The sequence below is a fragment of the Callithrix jacchus genome, chromosome 9, assembly GCF_049354715.1.
Source record: "Callithrix jacchus isolate 240 chromosome 9, calJac240_pri, whole genome shotgun sequence".
NCBI lineage: Eukaryota > Metazoa > Chordata > Mammalia > Primates > Cebidae > Callithrix > Callithrix jacchus.
The window spans coordinates 52,243,159-52,265,182 of NC_133510.1; the positions used below are offsets into that span (position 1 = coordinate 52,243,159).

General features: G+C 36.9%; 1 protein-coding gene across 6 annotated transcripts in view; it reads left to right on the forward strand.

Moving 5' to 3' along the window:
• GRIP1 (glutamate receptor interacting protein 1) overlaps positions 1–22,024 on the forward strand; it is a 726,295-nt gene that overhangs the window by 97,510 nt on the left and 606,761 nt on the right. The window lies entirely within an intron of this gene.

A 22,024-nucleotide genomic window follows, 5' to 3' on the forward strand; every position in this document is an offset into this window, starting at 1 on the left:
AGCAGGTTAAAAGTGAAGGGACAGAGAATGATACACCATGTTAACACCAGTCAAAAGAAAGCTGCAGTCACTATCTTAATTTTAAACATAGCAGACTTTGGTACAAGGGGAATTATCAGGGAGAAATAGGAACATTAAGAATAATAAAAGTGTCAGTTCTCCAGGAAGACATAACAGTCCTAAAAACATATGCACTGAACAGCGGAGAATCAGAATACATGAGGCAAAAACTGATGGACCTGTGAAGAGGCCCAATTTTAAAAAGATAAATTCACTATTGTAGCTGCAGACTTCAACACCCCTCTTTCACTGGTTGATAGATCAAGCCAGAAGAAAATCAGTAAGGACATAGTTGACTTGAATAGCTTAATCAGTCAGCTTGATCTAATTGACATTTATAAAGCACCCCATCCAATAGTAGCGGAATCCACATTCTCAAGCTTGCATGGAAAATTGCGAAGATAGATCACATCCTTGGCCATAAAACATACCTTAACAAATTTAAAAGAATAGAAATTATACAAAGCATGTACTCAGACTGCAATGAAATTAAACTATCCATCAATAACAGAAAGATATTTGGAAAATCCCAAAATATTTACAGATTAAACAACACTCTTCCCAATAATACATGTACTGAAGGAGTAACAAGATACATTGAAGAATATTTTGAATAGCCTGTAGTCCCAGCTACTCAGGAGGCTGAGGAAGGAGGACTTCTTGAGCCTAGGAGTTTGAGTCTAGCCTGAACAACATAGTGAGACCCAGTCACTTAAAATTTTTTTTGAATAAAATAAAATTCACAATATTACTTATAAAAAATTGTGAGTTTAACTGCTGTTTCTCCATATACTAGCAGTAGTAGTGTAACTGTGAATAACATACTTAAATGGCTGTGCTTATTTTCTTAAAATAATTTTAGTATTTAAAACTTCATTTAAAATAAGTTCTAATGTTCTATTGCTTAGTAGGGTGACTAGAGTTAACAGTAACATGTTGCATATGTTTTGAAGTAGTGAGAAGGGAAGGTTTTGGAAGTTCTTGAAAAGCAAAGAAATGACACACATTTGAGGTGATGAATATGCTGATTACTCTGGTTTTATTATTACACAATATATACATGTATCAAAACATCACATTGTACCACATAGATATGTACATTTATTATTTTTCAATTAAAAACAAAATAAAACAAAAACAAAACTGTGGAATGCAAGGAAAGCAGTGCTTAGAGAAAAACTTAGAGAAATGCTTATATTAGAAAAGAAGAAACAATGAAGCAACACTATCTTTCTTTTTGAGGTAGAGTCTCACTGTGACACCCAGCCTGGAGTGCAATGGCACAATCTCAGCTCACTGCAACCTCTGCCTCCTGGGTTCAAGTGATTCTCCTGCCCCAGCCTCCCAAGTAGCTGGGATTACAGACACATACCAGCACACCTGGCTAATTTTTGTATTTTTAGTAGAGATGGGGTTTCACCATATTGGCCAGGTTGGTTTTGAACTCCTGACCTCAAGTGATCTGCCTGCCTCGGCCTCCCAAAGTGCTGGGATTACAGACATGAGCCAGTGCACCTGGCCAAAAATATCTTTCGGTAGGTAAATGAATAAACAAATTGTGGTATATCTATACAAAAAATAAACGTATGGAGGAGAAGAGGCAGTCTCCCCTGTAGAATTTCCAAACAATTGATGCAGATACTTCACCCTCAAGAAAGTGGAGAGGTTATGCATAGTGATTTTGTTTCAGAATATGGTGTGGAAAAGGGGAAGAAAGTAATTTTATGGTATTTACTCACAGTAGTTTCTTCTCGTAGTTATGAATACATTTCCTAGATGATCAAGACTGACATCAGCAGTGATAAGTACTATTGCTGTTATGTATGATGTGATAAAGATAATACTTTACTTCTGTGGTCTTCCTTCCCAAACAAAATACCTAACTCCAATCTCATCATGAGAAAAGTATCAGACAAATCTTAATTGATGGCATTTTACAAAAATGAATATTCCTCAAAGTTGTTAAGGTCATCAAAACCAAGAGAAATCTCAGAAATTGTTAGAGCCAAGAGGACCTTAAGGAAACATGACAGCTAATGAAATGTGTTTTCTTGGATGGGGTCCTGGAACAGAAAATAACACTAGGTAAAATGAAGAAAATTAACTAAAGTATGGACTTTGTTGTTAATAATGATGTATCAATATTGCTTATTTAGTTGTAGCAAATGTACACTTAGAATGTATAACAATAGGGGAAGCTCTCTGGGGTTATGGGAACTCACTGTACTATCTTTGTAATTTTTCTATAAATCTAAAACTGTCCCAAAGATACATTTTATTTTAGAAAAATCAATGTAAGTATACCTACTCATGTTCATTTATAGAATTTTCAGCCAAACCATTTATTCCAGTTTCAAGAATTTCTGCTGAATAAAACTTTTGGTATTTATGCTATTCAGTTTATTTCTGAAATACAGCAATTTTTTATTTTTTTCTTATAAATATATGCAAGAATGAAAGTGTCATTTAGTTGTTAGAATCCTATATAGTCCACATATTCTTCAGCACCCATGTTTTTCATTGCTGTTTTACAACATGCTTTTTAAGGACAAAATACATAGAGATACCAATGGAAAGTAAAGAATAACCATCTCTTTCATCTACTCCTCATTTTATCGTCACAGTGTGAAGTGTCAGTATGGAGAAGGCATCACCAGACTGTCTGGCAGAAACTGCAAAACTGCATTTTGCAATGGTGTCATGCAAACTCTGGGGAATTCTGTTATTCAGAAGCCTCTGTGGTTCATTCATGCATTAAGAGGATGAGCCTTGCTGCTTTCTCATCTGACAGAGGAGAATGTTGCCATGACAGCTGTTAGGAGATGAGGAGATCTGTAAAGGGCATCCATAATGAAAAAAGAAAATAGCCTGGCTTCTTGGGTCTCACTGATGATGCATGGAGTGACATGTGTGGATTCTCAAAATGAACCTTGAAAATCTGTTAGTCTCATTTTAGTAATAATATTTCACACACACACACACACACACACACACACACACACACACACACAGTTTCTTTTCCAGTAGCCTAAGAAGCATGCAGAAAAATGGGTACCTTCTTTTTCATCCTTGGAGTGTAGACTGAAGATCTACCACATTGAAGATTTAAAACATTTGTTTTGTTAGTGATTATTATAAGGGATAATATTTTCCAAAAAGGCAATGAAATGGTCCAAAACCCAGAAAAGATGTTAGAAAATAATCAGAGAGCTTAGTAGATCTCATCTGTTTAGATCCAGAGAGTAAAATATATTTTCTTTATCTAAAGATGTTGAATATTTACTGATTGAAGGATATGATATCTTGCATTTTCTTCAAAATAATATGGGAATAGGCTGTTGTTTAGGGCCATAGGCAAAGTAAGATTAATAATGAGTTGATTATAGAATATTATTAAGAACTGAATTGTGTCCTCTGCCCCTACTCCCAAAATTCATTTGTTAAATCCCTAACTTCCAGTACCTCAGAATGTGACTGTATTTGGAGATAGGGTCTTTGAAGAGGTGCTTAAGTTAAAAATGACACCTTTAGGGTATTCTCTAATTTGGTCTGACTGTTGTACTTATGAGAAGAGGAAATTTAGATACACGAAGAAACACCAGGAACATCCATGCATAGAGGAAAGACTATACGAGGACGTATGGAGAAGGCGTTCATCTGCACACTAAGAAAAGAGGCCTCAGAAGAAATCCATGCCTGCCTGCCAATCCCTTGATCTTAGGCTAATAGCCTCCAGAACTGTGAGAAGATAAATTTCTGGGGTTTAAGCCACCAGTCTGTGGTAATTTGTTATGGCAACCGGAGCAAACTAATACAAATACCTATCACATAATCGGAACTTGTGTTAACTACCCTCTGGGAAGGTTAAGTTGGTTTGGGAGCCTCATGATGGACAGCAAAATCAGAACTGGGGGATCAGAGAAAACTGGCTGGAAGAGGGTAGGCTAATGCCACACGGTAGTACCTGCCACACAAAAGTTTAGCCTGGTGAAAAGCCAGTGGGAAGAGAATTTTAAGTAGAAGAAGGAGAATGTAGAGAGGCCTGGATATAGGGACATGGCATGTTTGGGAAAGTAAGAGTCGCTCAATAGGGATGAATCCTAGGGTGTGGGTGAATGAAGGACTAATAAGATGAGGCATGAGGGCAGTGTGCTTTTATTACCATCTAATTTCACATTCACACATCACACATCTACACATACACATATGTATACACTCATTTTGTTTACATCAGTCTCTCTCCACTAGAACAAAATTTCTTTGATACCCTTTTTGTCTCTTTTGTTAACTGGTGTATTTCTCGCCATGCAGAATAGTACCTGCCACACAGAAGATATTCAACAAAAAAAATTGCTGAATAAATAAATGAGTACATTGCATCATGTGTTCTTTAGAAAAATCACTTTGGCAGCATTGTGGGAAACGTTCAGAATGTGGCCCCAAGCGGGGCTGGTAGGAGACTGTTCAGTAGTTCTGCTGAAGTTGACGATGGAGGTGTAGGTGAGAAGACTCAGCTGACGGGAGAGTTAATCAGGAGGTAGAAATAAGAGAACTTGTAATGTGATTGTCTATAGGGCTTAAAGGAGAATGGTCACCCCAGATTCCTGGTGTAGGCACTGAAGGAAAGATAGGGTTATTTTCTGAGTTAAGAAACATAAAAAGAAAAGTAGACTTTGGGTGTGGGCTGGAGGTACTGAGTTCAGTGTTGGTCATGTTTAGCTTCAGGTAGCAGAATGACATCCAAGTCAAGATGTCTCCTTGGTGGGGACTGAGAGAGGGCTGTCTAGGCTGGATCTAGAGTGAGGAAACTTCAACTCAGTGGTGAACCTGAAGCCACAGAAATGGATGCCGTTGTTCAAGTAGAATGTGTAGGTGCAGAAGATGAGAACAAGGAGTATTGAGAAGAAAACAGAGAAAAGAAATCAAACTAAGCAGTGAGAAGTTCAGCGCACTTCCAAAAAACTCTTGAATTCATTATTATTATGTTTGTCATTACGCTGTAGAACTTTAAAACAAATACGTAGTTCAGATTCTAACTCTGAAGCTGTAGTCTTGATAACTTAACCTCCTTATTCCTTCATCTCTAAGATGGGTCCAGTTATAATACCTACCTTTATTATAGATTTGCTGTGAGGGCTAGATAAAATATATGTAAAGTCTCTATATTATAATGTGCATTCAATAGTTGTTCACTCATTATTTTTAATTATTAAGTTTAAACTTTCATTATATTTATGTGTTTATTTTTATTTATGTTTTTGAGATGGGTCTCACTCTTGCTCAGGTTGGAGTGCAGTGGTGCAATCATGGCTCACTGCAACCTTGACTTCCTGGGCTCAGGTGATCCTCCCACCTCAGCCTCTCAAGTAGCTGGGACTGCAGGTGCACACCACCACACCTGGCTAATGTTTTATTGTTGTTTTTGTAGAGGTGGGGTCTCATCATGTTGCTCAGGCTGATCTCAGACGCTGGGCTCAAGCTGTTTGACCACCTTGGCCTCTCAAAATGCTAAGATTACATGTGTGAGCCACTGCACCTGGCCTAAACATTCATTATTAAGTTTTATTATAAACTTGGTAAGTTTCCAGTTATGAACATTTGTGCTTACAGCTTTCTAGAACAACCATGGATCTCTAGGTGTGGATTGTTAAGTGTGACAGAGCACTTTTTAATGCTATGTTTGTGAATATGTATGTATGTAATTATTAAAATACACATGAAAATTTAATTGATATTAAATTATTAATATACCTGTAAATTACTGATTACAAACTTAAGGCAACTCTTAACAAAATAAAAACTTCAGAGTAAAATTAAGTGTGCTACTGCCTAAATCTTATTTGTTGTTGTTTAGTCAGGATCTTGCTTTTTTCTCTTTTATGTTTTCAGACATATCTTTATTTAGTACCTTGAATATTTAAAAGTCCTGGATCCCTACGCATTTACTGGCTCATTAAAGTATGTATTTGCAGTTTTTTATCCATTGTCTTCTTTAATCGACATCTTAAAGCCATGGCTTCATAGGGGGTGCCCAGTTCTTACTGCTTCCTGCCTGTTTTTGGCAGAGAGGCCACTTTTGCTTTTCAATATTATTTGGTCTAAGTGGCACTGTTTAGCCATAAGACAGACACATTACAAAGGCCTCATGCTTGAGTCAGGGCCTGTAAAAGGTTCTCCACTGACTATCTTTTCCTAATCAGAAAATTTCTCCTCACTTGACCCATTTTTCCTGTCTCAGTTCCTTTCCCCTTTGAAGTTCAATGTGGAAGTTTCTTTGCACAAAATTGTTTACGATACTATATTAATCCTGTTAGTAGGTTTCCATCCATTTCAAAACCTTGCCTCTTCTGAAGATTTCCTCTTGTTGTTAAAGAAAATAGGCTGTTTTCTTTCTAAATTTTAAACTGTTAGCTTGGGCTATGCTTGCATCACCACTACCACAGCCATGACAAAAATAGAAAAATTTTAATATCTCAAAGAGAGGAGGAAATATAGAACTATAACTATATATATAGTAGTTGCATAAGGCTGACTTCAAGTGTTGGTTCTCAGGCAAAACTGGCCTATTTATGGATGACCTTTCTGACTCAAAACATCATTCTCTACACTACTAGGCTACTTTCTAAAAAGTTTATATGGCAACTCTGCATAGAAATTCACCCTTTGAAATACAGTAGGGTAGACCAACAACGTTTTTTAGAAATATATTTGTTCATTTGATCAACATTCAGCCATTAACCAATTATCATTTTCTGGATGCCAGGCACTAATGGCGGTAATGGTAGCATGCAGAAGTGCACAGAGTAAACTTGTACTTGTTCTCATGGAGCTTAGAATTTAGTGGGGACACAGACACTTAACAAATACCTGTGTAAGTATTCAATAAATATTTGATGAACAAATAAGCTTTAAAAAAAATGAGGCCAAGCATATTCCCAAAAGAGAAAGAGAAAGGCAGCTGATTAAAGAAAAAATCCTGAACCTCCCAGTCTTCTATAGCTTGGTCTGTAACATCCATAGATACCTGTCAAACCAGTTGTTATAGTTTTTCGTTACACTTTACTTCTCATAACATTGTTTCTGGGGGCAAGCTGCTTATAGAATTCCAAATAACAAACTCTAAATGGTTATTTGGAAACATATTTATAGATGGGGCTTGCTTTTTTTCCATGTAAAGTCATTCATTCTTCTTTTCCTACCCAAATTCCCTGCCTTCTACTTTCCTAGCACTGTTTGTTGTTCATTTTTTCTTTGAGAACTCTGTTTTCTTGTGTTTCTCCCTGTTCTGTGTTTGCTTCTCTCTCAGTCTCTGCTTTTCAGGAACCTGAGCAACAATCAGTGCCAGACACTGGTATTGCAAAAGGGAGTCTTTATATGTTGGTTCAGAGTTTAGTTTGTATGGAAAATATTTTTTAATAAATTCTTCAAAAATATTCATAAACCTCTTGTTTTTCAACAGGCCATGTATATCTTGTGGACATACAGATGGAATTTTGCACCACTTCTCATTAAACTCCAACCTTGATCACTTTTCTAGATTTCTCTATTTCTCAGGTCCTTTCCTCACCGGGGAGGGAGCTGACTGCTGATAAAGAGGGAGTCCGAGTAGCTAGGGAAGGAGGAGGGAAGAAGACTTCAGGTGAAATTCTTAAAAGCTCACATTTCTTTTGCAGTGTGTACCAGGGTTTCTCAGCCTTGGCACTACTGACATTTTGGTCTGTGTAATCTTGGTTGTTGGGGCTGGTCTTAGTATTGTAGGATGTTTAGCAGCTTCCCTGGCCTTTCTTCACTAGATGCCCCAATTGCGTCAACTAAAAATGTCTGAAGATATTGTCAGATATTTCATGAGGGGCAAAACAACTCATTCTCTAAGCAATCCCATCTACAATCTTTGATTTAATTATGACCTACATGTTAACACACTCATGACCTCAGTTCAGGTCTAATTTCTGAGTACCAGTGGTATGTCTTTTTGGATATTTCAAAGAGATTGCAAAGCAAAAAAAGTCCAAATGCTGATCTTCTTACCACATTGCTGCTCTCAATGTTTCCTATCTCTTGATAAGGCATCTCCATCTACCCGTTTCGCCCACTTCATGTTTCTAGTCCATTGCTAAGTGGTGTTGATTTTGCATTCCAACCCTACCCCAGATTTATTCCCTTCTCTCCGTATTTATAGCTCCCACCACTTCAGGTCAAGCCATCATCATCTAATGCCTGGACAACTGGTGAGCACCACCCTAAACTTGAGGAACTTTTGCTTCCCTACAATTCATTCCACACATTACTCAGAGGGTCTTGGTCAGACAGTAAATGTCAACAAACCACTTGCATGTTTTTCCATCTGTTTTCAGGTTAAGGACCCAAATCCTTAACAAGACTAGGTAACTTGTGTGGTGTGGCCCTTGCTTACCTTCCTTCTGTTTCCTACACATACCATGTATCTCTTCCTACCTCTATGTCTCTGCACGTGACTAGAATATTCCCAGTTACCTTCTCCTGATCCTCACCATCCTAGCTATTTTGTACTCTTAGGGATATATATATATATATATATATATATATATTTTTTTTTTTTTCTCTCCTCATTTGAAGTTTTACATTATAATGCTACTATAATGAAGATGGTGACATCAGTTTCATATTTTTGTATATGCATGCTTATATTAAGCAAATTAAACATGACAACATGAATATGTACATTTCTAAAAATGATCATGTATTTATAAAAATATTAAGCTAGCCTAAAATATTTTAAAAAATTAAAAAATTAAACTAGCCTAAGAAGAAAGTGGAGAGAGATACATATATATTTGAAACTGTTTTTCAAAATGATATTTTCCATTTATCAATTTTTGGTGTATGTTTTCTGGGTTTTATTGTTGTTGTTTTTCTTTACAATGTATCAAGATATTTGAAAAAATACTCTGGCAAGAAAATGTACTATATCATAAAGATTCAAATGGAGATAATTTGTGGCTACTGAGCCAGAAATAGGTATGAGTCATAAATTAGACCTGACAAACCTGTCATAAAATATAAGTTCTAATAGATGCATAATCTGTGCTTTCATCACTATGTCAGAATCAATAATACATCAGCAGCTTTTTTTTAGATTGGCTCACATAATGCAAAACTGTGAAAGTAAACACATTTTTTAGTCCATGAGCAAAATTGTTAAATGTAAATGTGGTGTAAGCAAAAAACACAACTATATATTTGTTTAAGTTATAGAATATGGAATATGAAAGTTATTGTTTAAACAAGAAATAGTCCATAAACCAAAGTAGGAGATAAATGACACATTGGAGAAAGATGGTTAAATATATAATAGGCAAAGAGTTAATTTCTTTAATATGCAGGCACTCCTACATATCAGTATATTAAAAAGGATACCAATTAAAAAATTGGCAAAGAAAACATTTTTAAAAGGGGATTCAAATGGCGAAGACATAATTTCAGATGTTGTTCATCCATCTAGGAATAAATGATAACCACAAAGAAAGTTTTATCCATTAATAGAAAATTATTTTAAAAAGTAACAATGACAATAGATACCTGACGTTGGAGAGTGCATGGGATTACTGGGCGCCCCAAGTGGGACTCCGGAAGCCCCTTTCATACTATGCATCAAGAGCCCTAAACTCTTTATTTCCCATTCTAGCAATTTATCTTCTGGAAATGACCAGTTACAGTATGATGATTTCGACACCAAAAAGTTGATCTCAGTATTGTTCTTAATACCTAAATACATAGAAACAATATGAGTTTCCATCAATAGATGATATTACTGTTTATCCACATGGTAGAATATTATGTACATCTAAAAATATCTTAAATTTATTCACATGAAGAAAGTATTTATGATAGATTGTTAGGCCAAAAATGTAGAATATACTTAGGACCCAAATCTTGCTTCCTAATACCATTCTCTGATAAAATAAACCAGGGCTCCTTGAAGAAATAGCTGATTCTAGTACTGGTACAGGAAACATAGAGAATGAGGAGAATTTTTTTATTCCCACAAAGTAAGGAGGTCTTCACAATCAAAAAATGCTGGGTATGGTGGCCCACGTTTCTAATCCCAGCACTTAGGGAGGCCAAGATGGGAGGATCGCTTGGATCAGGAGTTCAAGACCAGCCTGGGCAGCACAGTGGGACTCTTCTCTACTAAAAATTAGCCAGGCGTGGTGACCTGCACCTGTAGTCCTAGCTACTCAGGAGGCTGAGGTGGAAAGACCATTTGAACCCAAAAGTTCCAAGCTGTAATGAGCCATGATTGTGCCACTCTCCTCTAGCCTGGGTGACAGAGTGAGACCTGTCTCAGGGTAATTAAATAATTAATCAAGCAAAATTCATGTATTTCATTCAAAGGGACACAAGAACCAACTGAAGAGCTCCCAATGACCAAAGCTGGGGCAAACTGAGCAATGAAACAATTTTAAATTATAATCATAATCCAAAATATATAATAAATGTTTATGAATATATAGTAAATACATAGTTGAATAAACAAATCAATGAGGACTATAGACAAATTTCCCAAGCAGAAAAGTTTCAAAAAATTCATGCAGATACTGCACCCTTAAGGAGATGGAATATAAATCTCCACTTCTTAAGTGTGGTCTACACATAGTGACTTCCTTCCAAAGCGTACAGTATGGAAAAAGGAGAAAAATAAGTTTACAGTGAAGAAATCTGACAGATACTACCTCAGCCATGTGATCAAGGTCAATATCAACAGTGGTAATTCATGTTGATAGTAGGTGCTCTTAATATGATATTATGAAAATGGCACTTTACCTCTGTGGTCTTACTCTTCAGAACTTGTGACCACAGTCTAATAATGAGAGAAACGTCTGACAAGTCTCAATGGAGGGACATTTGCAAGATGCCTGACCCATAACCCTCAAAACCGTTAAGTCATCAAGTCATCAAGAACAAGAGAAGTCTAAGAAACTGCCATAGCTAAGAGTTGCATAAGGAGACGTGGTGGCTAAATACAGAGTGTAAAGCTGGATGAGATACAGGAACAGAAAAAAAAGTACATGCGCACGCACACACACACACACGTATTAGATTAAAACTAAGAAAATCTGAATAAAGTATGGCCTCTGGTTAACAATAATGTAGCAATATTGATTATTTAATTATAATCACTACCAGTCTGAGATCAAGGTGCTTGGCAGGGGTGGCTCCTTCTGAGAATCATGAGGGAAGGCTGTGTTCCCCTCTCCTTGGCTTATAGATGACCATATTCTCCTTGTATCTTCACCTGACTTCCCTCCATGTGTATCTGTATTGATATCCTCTTCTTAGGACACCAGTCATATTGGATTGGGGACCTTCCTAATGACTGTATTTTAATTGAATTACCTCTTTAAAGACCCTTTCTCAAATATGGTTACAGTGTGAGTTCCTGGGGATTAGGGTTTCATCATAGGAATTTTATGGGGGACATCATAGGAATTTTGTGTTTACTCCTTGACACCAGGTTTCTCACTATCAAAGAAAGATGTTAAAAATAAGCAACAGAGGAAGGCTAGAGTGAACCAGTATTGACTGAGTCAGAGATATCAGTGGGGACTCATGTTTGGTTCCATATATATACATCTCTGTGTGTGTGTGTATGCACATATATATATTAGTTGACATATCTGTATTTATTCCTGTTATCTATCTGTGTGTAATAGGTAACAGGAATAAATACAGATATATCAGCTAATACATACGCACATATTGCACAGCTCTGTATACTGAGGGGGCCTTGATGCAGTGATATCCCAGTAGTAGTGATAAACATGCCTAATGCCCAGATCGTTTCTCAATACCATTCTCTAATAAAAGGAGAAATAACAGCTTCTAGGACTGGGAAAGAGAAAACAGGACATTATCCTGGGAGAAAATTTAAGGAGAAATGGGATATGTACATAGCCTCAATGTGTCTTCTTCTCACAAATATTTATTAATTGTGTGGTGGTTTTAACATCTGTCTACACTCTTTTATGTGCCTCTCTCCAAGAGGTGGAGCTCAATTCTCTGTCCCTTAAGTGTGTACTTAGTGATTCACTCTTCTAGAAAGAGAAACATAGGAACTGTACAGTGGAGAAACCTGGAAGATACCACCTTAAACAATTGATCAAGTTTAACATCTCCAGTGATAAGTCCTATTGATAGTATCTACTCCTGGTATGTTGAAGTGAGAAGGTTAATTTACCTCTCCATGCCCCAAAATCTATAACGCCAGCCTATTAACAACAGCGAAAACCCCATATTGAGGGACCTCCAATGGAATACCTGATCAGTTTGTTTCAAAAGTGTCAAGGTCATAACAAGGAAAGACCAGAAGACATGAAACAGGCACAATGACAAATGTGACATGCTGTCCTGGAGTGGACAGGGACATTAGTGGGAAAATTGGCAAGGTACCAAAAAAGCCTGAAAGTTAGTTAATGGCATTATAGCAATGTTAATTTTTTTAGCTTTGATAAGTGTTATTTATAATGGTAACATTAGAAGAAGCTGCTTGAAGGGCATATGAAAACTCTTTGTGTTATCTTTACAACTAACTCTTTTGTAAATCCAAAATTATTGTAAAATAAATAGGTTTTAAAATATAGGATACATAATAGCATTAATTCACTGAAAAGCTCTTCTGTGTGCTAAGAATACTCAATGAATAAAACCGATAATATGCTTGCCCTTGTAGAGCTTTCATTTTATCACCACTTGATCCTTTTTTTTTTGTAACATTGAACACCAACTTTTATTATTATTATTATACTTTATGTTCTGAGGTACATGTGCAGATCATACAGGATTGTTACGTAGGTTTGCTGCATCCATCTCCCTGTCATCTACATTACATGTTTCTCCTTTTTTGTTAAAAAATGTAATATAGGCTGAGCACAGTGGCTCATGCCTGTAATCCCAGCACCTCGGGTGGCCAAGGTGGGCAGATCACTTCAGGTCAGGAGTTCAAGACCAGCCTGGCCAACATTGAGAAACCCTGTCTCTACTAAAAATACAAAATTAGCCAGACATAGTGGTGCATGCCTGTAATCCCAGCTGCTGGAGAGGCTGAGGCAGAAGAATTTCTTGAACCTGGGAGGTGGAGGTTGCAGTGAGTGGAGATCATGCCATTGCATTCCAGCCTGGGCAACAAGAGTGAGACTCCAACTAAAAAAAAAAAGTAATATCTACTATAACATATATTTTGTTTGTAAGTTTCAAGCGGATGATAAATGGAAATATTTGGATGAAGGTCCCATTATTTGAAAGAGGAAGTATATAATTTAGACCAGAATATGAACTTTTAGAGAAAGAAAGGTCTTGTGGAGATTATCTCTTTTAAGTCAGTGATGCTTCGCTTGACCTTCCGGGCTTAGCAACAGCAGGGCCTAAGAACTCATTAGAGATGCAAATTCTCAGGCTAAAACCCAGTTTTAGCAAATTTAAAACTTTGGTGGTCAGGCTCAGCAATCTGTGTTTTAACAAGGCCTCTAGGTGATTCCACTGCTCCAGTCACAGTATCTTCATAGGTGAAACCATAAATAATAAAACCAACCTCTGATGGTTTATTTATAATGTCTATAATGCAAACCAGTTTAGCAATTTACATGACACATTTTAAGTTATTCATGAAAAGATATCAATTAAGACTAGTTATCACCACCCCCTTTATTGTTTTCATGGCTAATTCCTCCACTTCCTTTGGGGCTTTGCTTGAGTGGCACTTTTATCAATGAGGCCTTCTTTGGCTACCCTCTTTGCAAGTACAACATGCCTGTCTTCCTTTAGTCCTTCCTGGAACTTGCAATCTCCTTTTCTCTTTTCCTCCTCCCACCCTGCCTCTCCCGTAGCATGTATCTCCTTCTAATAAATAAATTATATATTGTACATATTCATTATGTGCTTTTTAAATGTCTGTCCTCCCTCTGCCAGATTGTGACTTATCAAGGAAGGGGAATCATTGCAGTCACTGATCAAGTTCAAGTGCTAAAACTGGTGCCTACATAGTAGGTGCTAAACAAATGTTGTTCCATACTGAATGGTTGACATTACTGTCTGATGAAAGTGGATTACAAATTATTCTTTAGGTACTTTCAGGGTTCTGCATATTGAATTTGACTTAGGATAAGTTTCTGTAATTAGGCTGTGTTTTTGGTACTGACTGATGGTCTCCCCACCCCAGAACTACTAGCCTAACCAGTGTGGTTGAGGCAGGGATGAGGCCCCAGGACAATTGGCCACAACTAGACATTTATCTTTCTCCTAGGGATCTAGTCCTAAGTGGCTGGATTCTGGGAGAAATTTTACACACAAAAGGACTGTGTAGCTAAAATAATTTGAAACTCATTTCTCTATACCAATTAATACAAATGAGTTTGTTTTCCCAAATATTGCTGAACTCTGCAGCAATTTTTTATAGGTGAGAGTGGCAGTTAAGATTTACAAAGTTGTTCTTAGAAGGTGGAACCTAATAGCAATGTCATGAGGAAAGAAGTAGGAGAAGGGAAGAGATGAGACAGAAGGGATTTAGATGGACCAGGCAGATCCACTGATGGTGGAAAATAAAAGTAGGAGAGGTGATAAAGGCAAAGTCCACATGAGGAGAAGGCCTTGAAATCCAGCATGGGAAATGCGAACTCTGTGCAGAGGAGTCAGTGGAGAATTCTTGGAGAAGTGTTGTGACAGCTGCAAATAAGATGGGTTTTGGAAATATTTTTTTAATAGTTTTGGGGGTCAGAAAGAACTGTTGAAATCTGCTAAACAAGAGACCAGATTTTGAGTGTGAAGTTTTACTAGAGGAGCTGAGAAAGATCATATCCTTATTATTTAGGTGATAGATGGTGTGTGTGTGTGTGTGTGTGTGTGTGTGTATCTGACAAACACTCTTTCTTTGGCTTGTCATTTAGTAGCTGATACAGAGTTACTCAGTGTTATTCAGTTTTATCTCTGTTTTTTCCCCACATTTTTCCTAATCTTTTATAGTGCTGCCTCTTTAATCTGTCATCCTTGGTGAGAACAGGAGTCCTCATAAGAAACCACTAATACCCGTGAGCATCAGAGCAGTAACAGAATTATATCCATACTTTGGTGATAGCATTTCTAAAAGTCTGCCTTCTCTATTATTTTGCTGAGCAGAATTTAAATTTTCCAAATGTCTCAAGGATAACCATTATGAGCCCTGTGATTTATTTACACAAACAAACAAAAACAAGACACCTCTCTAAGCTTTAGTTTCCTTATCTTAGAATAGAGATAATTGCATTGCCACCTAATTCACAGGTTGCTGCCAGGATCAGGTGAGATAATCCTTAGGGGTGCTTCTTTTGTGTCTTGCTAAGTAATAAGCCCTGGCTGAATGATGACTGCTAGAGTCACCATTACCGTCATGATCCTCTGGCCTTTCCAGTTGTTCACTTCTTACCTGCCTTGTCCTTTTCCTTCATAACCTTTGCATAATCGTAGTTTTTGTCTCATCTGGATTCTCTCTCTCTTTTTCACACTTGTGACAAATGGTACACACTCAATAAATATTGACAAAATAAATCCTTGAATACATGACTGTTTTGGTTTTGTTTTAAATTAAAAGGCATTCTCCATTTGTTGCTGGCTGAATGATTTCTTTGGAGATATGGTACAATTTCTATGTTTAAAAAATTTACTTCATTATAACATTTCCCTTCTGATTTGGGTTGCAGCTATACACAACAAACTTTGGAATTTAAATATCTATGTGTGACATAGTCAAGCTATGTAGAATATTTTTAAAAGTCCTCATGTAGCTCTAATCGTAAACTTGAATAATTTTGCAAGTGTGCACAATAAAAAATGACTAAAAACAGAATATGTTTACTCATCAGAATCATGTTCCTTTCAGTATTCTAGGCCTGGATCATGTAGGCAATTTATGAAATCATTCATCCAGCAGCAAAAAGAGAATGTTTTTAATGAGATGTCAAATCAGATTGAATTGTGGTCATGAAAGATGTTGAATATATTGAGTCATAGAAATTTGAACGCTATTGAGATGAAATATCATGGTTTTGTGTTTAAAAAAGGTAAATGTTTCCTGCTATTCATATTTTGTTCTTAAGTCCTGTTTTACCAAAGCTAGGAGCAAGGTGATATGATCAGTAAGGAGAAAAATGAACAAATTCTGATGGTGGTGTTTATACTTTTGTTATAAAAAGATTATTGTTGGCCAGGCATGGTGGCTCAAGCCTGTAATCCCAGCACTTTGGGAAGCCAACGCGGGTAGATCATGAGATCAAGAGATTGAGACCATCCTGGTCAACATGGTGAAACTCCGTCTCTACTAAAAAATTAGCTGGGCATAGTGGCGTGTGCCTGTAATCCCAGCTACTCAGGAGGCTGTGGCAGGAGAATTGCCTGAACCCAGAAGGTGGAGGTTGCGGTGGGCCGAGATTGCGCCATTGCACTCCAGCCTGGGTAACAAGAGTGAAACTCTGTCTCAAAAAAAAAAAAAAGATTATTGTTTACTCTTTAACAGGATCTCAATAATAAGGCATTGTAAACAATACTGCATGTGATTTTTATTTATAATCTCAAGTTTTGAAACTCTTGACATTTATACGGGAGAAACTTAGCCAGTGCTTTAATGACATAATCTATTTATATTTATATTTTACCAGGATCTCTGATAACCTCAATATATAAGATCCAAATAATACGTTTAGCCTTCCTCTTGTTTAGTCTCTCACTAGCATTCCACCTGATGGCCACTCTCTTCTTGAAACTGGCTTTTCCGTTGGCTTTGGCACCTGGTTTTCCTTCAAATGTTCTGGCTACTCCTTCTATGACTGCTCTGCTCAGCTGTTCATCAGGCAGTCCTTCAAGGCTCAATCCTGGTGCTGCTTTCTTTCCCTCCTCTGACCTTTCTTTCCTTCCCTGCTTCTTTCCTTCCCTCTCCTCTTCTCACTTTACACTCTTTTTCTAAAGTATCTTGTCTATGCCTCATTCTATCATCAATTTCCGGCAATATGCTATTAATTTCAAAATTAGAATCTTCAGCTCAGATACTGGTGTTCCTCTGAACACCACACCTGACTATCCAAATATCTTCCCTTTGCCTGTAGGGCACCTCCATTCCTCATCATCATTGTCCATCAGGTCTGTAACCTAGAAACCTAGGAGATAACCTAAGGGCACCTCTCTTTTACTTACCCTTTCAAGTCTACCCAGTCACCTGTTTGTGTTACTCCCTGATGGCTGTCAAATCTCTACAAGTATCTTCATCACTCATGTACCTCGCCAGACACTCAAGGCTAAGCCAGCCGAGTCTTGTAAGTGGACTACAACAAGGATTGCTATTAGGGACTAGAATAATCTCCAGACTAGTTTTTCACATACTCACTTAACCATTATTCACATTGCAGCCAGAGCAATCTTTTTAAACCAGAAATATGACTGTGTACTGTTCCACTTTTTAAGTGAAAATTCTTAAGAAGGCTACATGCTCCTGTATGGTCTGGTGCCCACTGACCTCTCCCCTCTCATGTCACAAGATGCTTCTCCTCATGGTCTCTGTTACAGCCATATATTCATGCCTCCGGTTCCCGGAAATGTGCCCTGCTGCCTCCTGCCACAGAGCCTTTGTCCCGCTATTTCTTCCACCTGGCATATTCTTCTCATTCCCAGCCTGTACTTTACTCCACTTAGTTAACTACTTCTCATCCTCAAGTTCTCAGTTTAAATCCTCAAAGAAATTAATACCACTTAAATATTGTTAATATCAGTAAAATATTACTATATAACAAGATTTTACATTCCATTATTAATATAATTGAGTCTTCTGTTTTTATCAACACTTCATAGCATTTAACACAGCTAAAATTCAACGTTATTTTAAGTTTATTTGATGAATATTTGCTGAGCTGTAAGCTCTTTGACAGCGGGATCATGACTTTTTGTTCATCGTTTTCCTCCCATTGCCTAACGTGGTGCTCGTATAAAGTAGATCTAGATAAATGAAGGTCACATGACTAAATGGAAGCCAAAAATACTCAAATATTTGCACATTTTTCTTCCAGATGGCAGGTGTTGAGCTGGTTGATTTTTTGTTGCAACACATCACAGCAATTTCTTCAGAGGCAACTTCTTTTATCCTATAGGATGAACGTAATGACCAACCTACACACTGACCACTGTCTCAAATATATAAAAATGAATGACCATGTGCTTTTGAATATTCAATACTTTTTAAATTAATAAATGTAATAAAATAAATATTAATGTGCCTTAGAATAGTAATTCACATTTTTGGCTATGACCTTGGGATCTAGTATTGACACACATGTGCACACACACAAACTTTAGGCATGAATATTTTCCATTGCTACGTGCAGTATATTCTATTGGTTTCTATTCTGTTATCTTCTGATCTTTTCTATTTTATGCTATTTTATTTTATTTACTTATTAATATTGATTAGAACTCATTTAATTTCACAGCTGTGAAAAGTTTATTTTAGAACATATTTTTAGAGCTGTGACTTTTAATCATACACATATTAAAACTGAGTAATAAATTGATTAAAAGTGGATATAGGTTTTCTAGCTGAAAAACATTTTAACTACAGAAAACAATGTTTTTGAGGGTCTAGAATACTTTTTTATTTAGAATATAGGAAAGTTAATATGCTAAATTGTATTACAATTGTAAATTGTATACTAGTATAAACTGTACACTAGCTAGCATTTTGAAATATTAATTTTGAGAACTATTAGCTGTTTTGAAATCCCCTTTATTTTTGTATCTAAAATCATGGAGTGCAACACAGTCATTAAATTTGGCTTTCAGTCTATAAGTCAGAAAGATCACAAAGTTTTTGATAATGGTTTGATGGAGTTTTAAACAGAGAAAGACAAATACGAGAGTGGGAACACTGAAAGGAAATAGCTTTCAATATTGTCAGTTTATAATCTTAGATTTGTAGTCAACTTTTGAGGGGTGCTGAAAACACCAGATCAGTGATATGCCATGGCCCATCAGAGAGAGATTGGTGATTAGCTTTAATGCACTTTTATGTCTACTTTTAAAAATAAGACAATTTGTCATAAAGACGGTTTAACAAATAAGACAAATCATTCTTCTAGAAAAGATTTTAAAAGAAAGAGAAAATGGATACATTTTAAAATTCATCTTTAATTCATCTTTTATCTATTCCCTGTGACCATTAGCTGTTGGGCCTGCCAAGTCCCATCTTAGCCACAGATTTGTATTCACATCCTGCAGGCCATCAGAGCTAATTATACACAGACCTCTCACTTGACTTCTCAGCTTAGTTGTTCAGAGTAAAACTGCAGAATAATGGTTTTCTTTCAATCAGAAGAATGAAAACCTTTATAGAAAACTCTCTACATTTTTTTCTCTAGGAATCAGGTGCAACTAGATTAATATTACATACTCCCTCTGCCCAACAGCTTCTTTTTTTATAGTGAATAACTTAATATTATGGTATAGGATGCCCATAATTATGTCTTCATGTTATTTTCTTAAAGATCCAAAACCTCCTATACAAAACATTCTCAACAAAATTTAAGCAATTGCTTGCTTTTTGATTAGTTTGAATTAGTTTTATTAGGTAATTTGGTAGGAGAAATGGGAAATAACAGCGAATTGGACATAAGGTTCCTCCGCTCCTTAATTTCCTCTCCCTGTCAGCACCACTGTATGCTTTTAGTTTAGACTTTTAGCTGTAGCACATCTTTAGTAATTTATAACCAAGATTCTCTAACATTGATTTAAAATGAAAGTGAAAGTGGGTGTAAAATGAAATCCTACAATTTGTTAGACATACAACAAATTTCATAAAATGAAATTCTACAACTTCATTTTTCTGTGGTAGGAAGTTAGGAATTTGTTCCAAGCACAAATTGAAGAAAAGATAGAATCTCTATAAGGGTCTTTCCTTTCTCTTTCTTTCCCTTTTTACATTTACCTGTGTATCTTTTGAAACCCAGTTCAAAGCCTCCTTTTGAAGTTTTCTTCATTTTCCCGGGCAAAGTAAGCTCTTCCTTGCCTCATGTCTCCCGCGTGTCATATTTATTCCTTTGTTTCTGCACCCTGCTTTACAGTAGCTCATCTTGCCACATATCTGTCTTCCCATCCTAGACTATGAGCTTCTTCATGACAGAAGCAGCAGCTCATAATCTTCTATGAGCCGGCCCATGAGCTTCTTCATCGCTCATTCATCTTGAGCATCCTTTTGTATAACACAGTCCTTAAGACATGGTATCTTCCCAATAACAACTAAGGACTGAATAATAAATTTCCATGTCAAGAATTCTGAAGCATATTCATGCCCCAGGTCATTTAGTTAAATGAAGTGGAGAAGAATGAACCAGAAGAAAAAACAGGGATATCCAACAAACCAAGTGTCTGAGAAGGTGACTAAAAAATATTTAAGAATGGTCTCTAAAAATCTATGCTCCACCAGAAGGACATATAATGGCAGTTTAAAGCATTAAAATATTTTTAGTAAACTAAAAAAAAATCAGTTTTCTAAATCCTTCTTTGAATATAAACTTTATTTAAACCTTGGCCTTGGGAATAAACACATCATCCGATTTTAGGTTTTCAGCTTTCTCTGCTACAGTGGGAATAGCTTGTATATCTTGATGTGATCTGACATGCTGAGCAGATGAACCCACTTTATAAAGGAGTCATAAGCAGTGAGGTCCTACATCCTCAAAGATGGCTCTGTAAATAACTAAGTATGTAATGGAGGAAGCAGGAAAAAGGTAGTACAGAGGCAACTCCCCTTCATGCACTGGGACTTGAAGATGGTTCCTTAATTTCAGTTGCAAATGTTGCTTAAAGAGCCTGTCACTATCTGTGGTTTTGTGTCTTGTACTTGGTTATTGATGAGGTTGGTAAATTTAAGGACTCCTGCAGAAATACCCTGTTGCAGGAGAAGTTTTACTGGTGAAAAGATGCTGAACAGTGGCTAAAATTTTGGTTAGAATTCTTGTTCACAATGCCTTGCTGATGGTATTGCGGAAGCAGCCATCAAATCAGAGCATTAATCTTTTCTATGCCAGAAGTCACCCATCTGCCACCTACTCAGAAGAGTATAAAAATTATTGTCACATCCATAAGCTAAACACAAAGCAGTATGTACTATATCAACTGTTTTCATCTCCTTCAAACTTCTTACTCTTTTTACATATTCTCTCCCACCAGCATTCAGGATTAATCAACAACAATCACAGTGATTAAAGAGAAACCAAGGGACTAGAAAATGAGCGTCATCTAAATAGTTTCACATTTATAATATAAGGCCTGAGCATATCCTTATGGCTACTATGATGACAGGGGTCTGGGAGGGATGATTAATATGCAGACCATACCAGTCCTAGTTCTGCAGATCTTCCAGGAAGCAGAAGTAGAATCTGTGGGAAGAGGATGATTCATCACTGTGTGTGGGCTGAAAGCGGACAGGTGATAGTATTTGCTACCTATACTTTCAGCAGAAAGCTCTAGCCATTATGTGATAAAAGCATGCAGATGAGCTTCCTTCTGCCCTCATAAGATTGAGGTGATCAGGTGATGGGGATGAGAACTGTTAAGCATTTTTTTTTTTTTTTTGGTTGAGACACAATTTTGCTATTCTCCAGGCTGGAGTGCAGTGGTGCAATCTTGGCTTACTGCACCCTCTGCCTCCCAGGTTGTGGGATTCCCAGGAATTGATTCTCCATCCTCAGACTCCCAAGCAGCTGGGATTACAGGTGCGTGCCACCACACCCAGCTAATTTTTTGTATTTTTGGTAGAGATGGGGTTTCATCCTGTTGTCCAGGCTGGTCTTGAACTTTTGACCTCAGGTGATCTAACCACCTTGGCCTCCCAAAGTGCTGGGATTACAGTTGTTAGCCACCGTGCCTGGCCCAACCATTAGTTTTTAAAGGGACATATTAACAACACCTGCGATGTGTG